Source organism: Heterodontus francisci, chromosome 37, assembly GCF_036365525.1.
Source record: "Heterodontus francisci isolate sHetFra1 chromosome 37, sHetFra1.hap1, whole genome shotgun sequence".
In the NCBI taxonomy this organism is placed as follows: domain Eukaryota; kingdom Metazoa; phylum Chordata; class Chondrichthyes; order Heterodontiformes; family Heterodontidae; genus Heterodontus; species Heterodontus francisci.
The window spans coordinates 33579973-33588561 of record NC_090407.1 but is presented as its reverse complement, the minus strand read 5'-3'; positions in this window follow the sequence as shown (position 1 = coordinate 33588561).

Sequence of the window (8589 nt, the reverse complement as noted above, 5' to 3'; positions counted from 1 at the left end):
CCCTGGGCCCCTCTCCCCAAACTACACCTGCCAATCATATTCCCTTCTGCTCTTTTAACAATTGTGTATGTTTCCTCTTTCTTCCTAAAGCCTTTCAGAACACAAAGGCTTTCAATCAGAAATGATGGATAAGATGTAACTTAGGTTAACTTTTGTTTCTAAATTTGTCCAAACGTAAGAAAGGGTGGAAACAGATTCAATAGTAACTTTCAAAAGCGAATTGGATAAGATAAATACTTGAAGAAGAGAAAATTGCAGAGCTATGCAGGAAGAGCAGGGGAGTGGACTAAGTGGATAGCTATGCCAAAGAGCTGGCATAGACACGATGGCCGGGATTTTGTGAGGCCCCCTGAGGCAGGTTCAGAGGTGGGGGCGCACAGAGTATCGCATCGGGTGGTGGGTGCAGCGGGGCACAGGACCCGTCGCCCAGTGATCTTCCCAGGGGCAGGATAGGCCGACAATGGCTTTCCTGCCCAGAGGCCAATTGAGGTCCTGAGGTAGCCTAATAAAAGGGCCTTTTCCCGCTGCCGCTGGGATCTTACCAGTGGCGGGGGCGGTGCAGCCTCCGCTGCATGGGGTGGATGCCTTGTAAAATGAGACACCCTCCTGAGGGGTGTGAAGGGGCCCTCCTTCACAGGCAATTTGTGGGCCACCGAGGACCCCCACCAGGAACAACTTTACTCCCCAGGACCACCCCCACCCCCTTCGCCGCGGCATTCTGGACTGGCACGAGGCGAACCTGGCTCACCTCCCTTTTCAGGCGGCATTGAGAATTAATCTGGCTTATTTTTCCAGCTTCTCAGGAGAGATGCAGCACCAGGGATTTTAACTCTCCCACACTGGATCTTTGCAGGGTTTCTTCAAAGAGGTAGAGAAAGAAGTGAGCTGGATGGTTTTTCCTTGGCAAGTTGATCTCCAACTGTCTTAAAAACAGTTCACACCCCAAACAAAAAGTCAAACTCCTGACCTCCATAAATCTTGACATGTAGCTTCTCTGTAAACATTTTCCCCAGGCCACCAAGGTTTCTGTTGTTTACTAAACCCAAAGCACATGATTTCCAGCAAAGGTTGTTTTCAAACAACATTCAGTGTCCTTTCAGTGAACTGTCAACAACAAAGCAAAGTCCAGCATTTATGAAATCTTCAGCCTTCCAATCAATCCATCTCCACAATTTAAATATGAGTCTGCAAAAAAATATTGAACAAAAAATATAGAAGCATCTTCATAACAACCTTTATGAATATATCATCCCTTATGACCTTAAAAGTGTCTAAGCCACACATAACTTTTAAAATGCTTCTTAATTTTTGGCACTTTTTTCCTTACTTCATTTATGAGCAGTGTTGCAACATAATGGTTTATAGGAACAGGAGGAGGCCATTCAGCCCCTCCAACCTGTTCCTCCATTCCATGAGATTATGACTGATCTGCAACCTAACTCCGTATGCCTTAGTATGATTACTATAAATGGGTGGTTGATGGTCGGCACAGATTCGGTGGGCCGAAGGGCCTGTTTCAGTGCTGTATCTCTAAATAAATAAAAATAAAATAATGTGCAGACTACGTCCCTAGTTCTAGATTCCCCAACCAGTGGAAATAATTCCTGTCTTTCTAACCTATCAGTTCCCTTAGTATTTCTTCAGCTTCTCTAGCCCTAATTGCCACCTTATGATTTCCTAGTTGCCCAAAGTCTCTGTACTGTTGGCTTGCTTCTCACATATTTGAAGGCTTTGCTGTTCTCCTCTATGTTGGTAGCTATTTTTTGCTCATGTTTTCTCTTGTGTCTTTCTTATCAATTTCTTTGCATTCCTTAGCCTGTCTTTATACACCTCCCAATCATATTCACTTCTGCTCTTTTAAAAATTGTGTATGTTTCCTCTTTTTTCCTAAAGCCTTTTGGAACACCAAGGCTTTCAATCAGATATGATGGATAAGATGTAACTTAGGCTAGCTTTTGTTTCTAAATTTGTCCAAAGGTAAGAAAGGGTGGAAGCAGATTCAATAGTAACTTTCAAAAGCGAATTGGATAAGATAAATACTTGAAGAAAATATTGCAGACAGAGCGATGCAGGAAGAGCAGGGGAGTTGGACTAAGTGGACAGCTGTGCGAAAGAGCTGGCATTGACATGATGGCCGGGATTTTGTGAGGCCCCCTGAGGCAGGGTCGGAATCAGAGGCACACGGAGTATCGTGTTGGGTGGTGAGGTGGTGGTGGTGGTGCGGGGCACAGGGCCTGTTGCCTCCCCGTTGCCCAGTGATCTTACCAGGGGCAGGATAGGCCGCAATGGCTTTCCTGCCCAAAGGCCAATTAAGGTCCTTAGGTAGCCTATTAACAGCCAATTAAGGGCCTCTTCCCACCATAAGGTCATTCAGCAAGTTGAAAGGTAAATTCATAATACTATTCGTAACCAAACTTTTGAGACTAAGACAAGGGAAGAAAAGCTCAATCTACTAACAGATAAATTTAGTACTGATATCAGGAAGTTCTTCAAACAAAGAATTATCAAGACTTGCAGTTAGAATAGTGAAGGCAGAAACTCTGGAAACATTTAAGAAAGGTTTATTTGGGGCAATGGGGAGATTGTAGGGTCTTTCTGGGAAGGTGAATTAAGAAGGGCTGAATGGCCTTCATCAGTGAGTATCTTGAGATTTTGTGACCCTCTTCATTGTGGTACAATCTTTTTATTGTCAGTTTGGCTCTGTGGGTAGAACTTTTCCCTCTGAGTCAGAGATTATGGCTTCAAGTCCCACTCAAGAGACTTGAACCCATAATCTAGGCTGACACCTAAATGTACTACTGAGGAAGTGCTGCACTGTCAGAGGTGATTGAATGGATTTTAGGAGCTTGGCAGTGAGCTCAAAAAAGGCTGGGGTGCACGCAAAAAAGCTTAAACAATCTTAAGCGCGGCAGCTCATTTAAATAGCCAGGGCGGCCCACCCTCTCCAATCACCTCCTTGAACCAGCTTTCAGTTATTCCTATGATATTTATTCACAACACTTCCAGCTTACACACTTTGCTCTTTACACTCCTCATATTCATACAAATACGACTCAGGTCATCCTTCACATGCCTTCCTTTAATTATCCTTGGCAAGTGTTCTGCTCAGCTTTCACCTATCCCCCTCCCCTCCCATGTTATTACATTAAAGCTTTTGCCAATGCCCTATTTCCTAGGATATAGGTAGCAATTTTCTCTTTATTTGAACATTTGTCACCCGTAGTCCTTTGGTACAATATTCTTTTCCAAAGAGTTTTGGAAGAGTTAGCACCTGTGCTATTTCAAAACTAACCTCCCTCAGTGCCAGTTATCTTTTGTAAAAGGCTTTATGACAGTGACATCTGGAGGCTACATTTCATTTAAAGTGCCTCCGCACCGGAGTTGTTTTGCCCTGGTCCACTTTTAAATAGACAGTTTCAACCGGCGTATCAGAAATGTTTGTGCTTTTTAAATTACTTGTGTGTCTCGTGATGTGGCAGTATTAATTACTGAGGCTGTTAAAAGTTTTCAATGAATTGCTTTTGTCAGCAATGCAAATCTCAACACTTGAAACATGATCCCACCATATCTGGTTTTAGATTGGAAGCCATGGTGTATATTAATTCAGCTTCTTTATACTGTCAGGCAAGCCCCCCACCTACCAAGACTAAAGCACACATTATTTCGCCATATGAACATTAAGACTTAAAATTGCAAGCCCCTGACTGGAAAGACATTTGCATAGTAACAGTGTTGGAACAATGGGGGACCCAGTCGTTGCTTCCCCAATACACAGAAGAAGTGGTCAGACCAGTTTTGGTCATATGACTAACTGGCTGTTGCAGAGATTAGAACTGAGAGAGTTTTAAATTGGAGAAAGAGTGTTTGAAAGAGAGAAAGCAGAGTGCTCCTGGTTGGAACAGAACTTCCTCTCCAATCCTGCCTGCCTCCATCTCTTTCCCACGGAACTGAATCTTGTGAAAACACATGAACCTCAAAGACAGAAAAATCTCCGACATGAACAATGTTTAAGAACAACACTGGGTCCCAACGAACAGCAAGACTACCAACAATCAAGTGAGCTCGAAGCACAGTAAACAAGAAACTGTTCTGATACTACCTCAAAACCCTCTCTACTATATTTTCCTCTCCTCTTTTCTGTCTCTATTTGCATGTGTGTATCGCATGTGCATGCTAGCATGGGCGCATCGTATATCCATAGGCGTTAACCTTATCAGAGTTTAAGTTTTAATAACATTTCATCTTTCTTCTTTAAACCTCAGAAAACCTGTGAATTGGTTTCTTTGTCTTATAATTGGAATGCTGTGAACAAGGATTCACAAAGGATGATCTCAAAACACAATGTGTTTCAAATTAAACCCTGTTACAATAAGACCAGGTGAAGATAGTAAGAGACCCCTAGACACCTTTCATACCTGGCCATAACAATACTGTCAGTGTGAGGGTCTTCTCCCAGTTGGTTGCTCCAAAGATGTTACTTAAAGGAAATCAACAGAAACAGATGAATAAAAGCAAATTTCCATGAACCTAATTTATTTATTCAGAGATACAGCACTGAAAAAGGCCCTTCGGACCACTGAGTCTGTGCCGACCAACAACCACCCATTTATACTAATCTTACATTAATCCCATATTCCCTACCACATCCCCACCATTCTCCTACCACCTACCTACACTAGGGGCAATTTATAATGGCCAATTTACCTATCAACCTGCAAGTCTTTGGCTGTGGGAGGAAACCGGAGCACCTGGCGGAAACCCACGCGGTCACAGGGAGTTGTTTGTAACTGTTTGATTTATAAAAGGGACCAGATTCCATCTTCGAATATTAGCTGAGTGTTACAATTGGCCTCTGCACTCCTGGATTAGTTGGGAGTGTAGAAATTAGCTTGAGGTTCCCACTCCAGATCACTATTCAGGGACTCCTGTTGGAATTTTGTCTGTGATAGCATATATACGTATGTGGACATCTGGTAGGACGGAATTGGATTTGGTTGTGATATTGCGAGGGCAGAATTGGAATCTTATACGTTAGTGGCAGTTTATAAATGCAAGTTGTTGTTGTTGAATATCCTGTTGGCTTTCATTGTTCAGACTCACACATAAATGACTGCTTGGGTGAGGTCACCAGCGGCATCCAAACCCAGTGTGGAGTCAAGATGGGCAAGGGAGAAAATTGAAAAGGAAAAAAATAGAAGGAACAATAGCAGCTCCTCTCTAACATACTCGGTCTATTCATTTCTATACAGGTGTCTATTTTTTGAAAGAGGCATTCAGACAAAGGATGTCTATTTTTTCATTCATTGCTGCCTTTGCATTACTGATATTTCTTCTGGTCGTAATCCTCTTTTGAGTAATAGGTCTGATGGAATGGCTCCTCTCAGTCATGAGTGCTCTTTAGAGCTTTTATTCTTTGCAGCACAAAGGACCTTGTGCACAATCTCAAGCAAATTGTAAAATAAGAAATTACATGAATGGCCCACCAGTGAGGAGATATATTAGGACAATTTTGTGCCAGCATGTTTTCAGCCTTTGTGATGGATAGGCTTCTCAGTTCCAGCACCTTGTGCCTAGAATTGAACTGCACTCCTGCCATAGATCAAAGAACAAAATGTTTTCTCTCACCAAGTGCTTATATAATCCTCTATATGAAATCCAAAAACAAAGTTTAATGGCAAAAGAAAGAAAATCAAAAACCCAGGTACTGATGAGGAGATTAATTTTGTTGAGTATAGAGGATGACTATGTGCTTGGGCCACACTTAACATATTGTGTTTTAAGTTTGTGCACTCTACCTCAAGAACTGTGTCAAAGCCATGAAGAGGGTTTGTAGAAAGGGATTCAATATACTGGGAATGAAATATTTATGAACAGAAACAAGAGCAACTGTGGTTCCTTTCATTACAGTCAGCGGGTTAAAAGGAGATCTTATTAAGGGGCTTAAAATTATAAAGGGAAGATAAATAGGGGAAAACTACTATCACTGGTCGCTAACATTCATAAACAGTTTCTGCCCAGTCCAGCAATGTTTCTGAGACATTTCATCAATGACAACAGCGTCCCTTTAAAGAGCCCCATGCCCTGTCTCTCAGTGTCACTCGCCTTCCATGCAACTAGAGGGCATAAATTTAGGACCATAATCAAAAGAGAGGAGAGATTAGGAAAATGATATGGGGTGGAAATTTGCCTTGGGTGATGGTGGAAAACAGAGAGTATCAGATCATCCACCCGTTATATGCACCACCTGATATTGACCACAATGGAACAGAATATTGGGCAGTGTGTAACTGGCAGCCATTGCGATACTGCCCGGTTTGTACTATCACCCAAGTTGAGTTTCAAACCCTATATATGTTATTTTACAAACAGAGAGCTCTTGACATGGAATATATGAACAGAAATAAGAAAAGTGGATAGAAGCAAAATCCATAACAGCTTGTAAAAGAGAAATGGGTACATATGAGACTTAAACAATAGAAATGGTATGAAGGGCAGAAGGAGAAAACAAAGTGGATTACTTGTTCAGGGCTAGCACAGACAACAGGCCTCCTGCTGTGCTGTAAAATTCTCTCTCTTCAAAGCAGCCATTGCATGGATCCACAGTACAAAACTATCTTCAGTCTAGTCTAAGTTCGGTAATTTTTTTTTTTTAAGAGAGGTGCTGTGTGAATGGAAAATACATTGATAAATCGAAGATTACAGCACAGGAGGCCTTTTCAGCCCACTGTATCTACATTTCTTCTTTGTGAGAGTCATTCAGAACTAATCCCATTGCCTTGCTCTGTCCCAGCAGCCCTGTATCTTCCTCTATTTCAATTGCTTATCCAATTTTCCTTTAAAAGATACAATGGTCTCTGCCTCATTGGAAATGGTCCAGATGGCATTTAGTCTGGATAATTGTAATGGCACGCATGTTGGTAGGACGAGGCACAGAATACATTTACAGGAAATGATACTGAACAAAGCACAAAAGAACAAAGAACAGTAGAGCACAGGAACAGGCCATTCGGCCCTCCAAGCCTGCACCGATCTTGATGCTTGTCTAAACTAAAACCTTCTGCACTTCCGGGGTCCGTATCCCTCTATTCCCATCCGATTCATGTATTTGTCAAGATGCCTCTGAAACGTCGCTATCGTACCTGCTTCCACCACCTCCCCCGGCAGCAAGTTCCAGGCACTCACCACCCTCTGTGTAAAGAACTTGCCTCGCACATCCCCTCTAAACTTTGCCCCTCGCACCTTAAACCTATGTCCCCGAGTAACTGACTCTTCCACCCTGGGAAAAAGCTTCTGACTATCCACTCTGTCCATGCCACTCATAACTTTGTAAACCTCTATCATGTCGTCCCTCCACCTCCTTCGTTCCAGCGAAAATAATCCGAGTTTATCTAACCTCTCCTCATAGTTAATACCCTTCAGACCAGGCAACATCCTGGTAAACCTCTTCTGTACCCTCTCCAAAGCCTCCACATCCTTCTGGTAGTGTGGCGACCAGAATTGTACGCAATATTCCAAGTGTGGCCTAACTAAGGTTCTGTACAGCTGCAGCATGACTTGCCAATTTTTATATTCTATCACCCGACCGATGAAGGCAAACATGCCGTATGCCTTCTTGACTATCTTATCCACCTGCGTTGCCACTTTCAGTGACCTGTGGACCTGTACGCCCAGATCTCTCTGCCTGTCAATACTCCTGAGGGTTCTGCCATTTTCTGTATACTTCCCACCTGCATTAGATCTTCCAAAATGCATTACCTCACATTTGTCCGGATTAAACTCCATCTGCCATTTCTCCGCCCAAGTCTCCAACCGATCTATATCCTGCTATATGCTCTGACAATCCTCATCACTATCCGCAACTCACCGACCTTTGTGTCGTCCGCAAACTTACTAATCAGACCAGCTACATTTTCCTCCAAATCATTTATATATACTACAAACAGCAAAGGTCCCAGCACTGATCCCTGCGGACCACCACTAGTCACAGCCCTCCATTCAGAAAAGCACCCTTCCACTGCTACCCTCTGTCTTCTATGACTGAGCCAGTTCTGTATCCATCTTGCCAGCTTACCTCTGATCCCGTGTGACTTCACCTTTTGTACCAGTCTGCCATGAGGGACCTTGTCAAAGGCTTTACTGAAGTCCATGTAGACGACATCCACTGCCCTTCCTTCATGAATCATCTTCGTCACTTCCTCAAAAAACTCAATCAAGTTAGTGAGACACGACCTCCCCTTCACAAAACCATGCTGCCTCTCGCTAATAGGTTCATTTGTTTCCAAATGGGAGTAAATCCTGTCCCGAAGAATCCTCTCCAATAATTTCCCTACCACTGACATAAGGCTCACCGACCTATAATTTCATGGATTATCCTTGCTACCCTTCTTAAAAAAAAACAACATTGGCTATCCTCCAGTCGTCTGGGACCTCACCTGTAGCCAATGAGGATACCAAGATTTCTGTCAAGGCCCCAGCAATTTCCTCCCTTGCCTCCCTCAGTATTCTGGGGTAGATCCCATCAGGCCCTGGGGACTTATCTATCTTAATGCTTTGCAAGACGCCCAACACCTCCTCCTTTTTGATAACGAC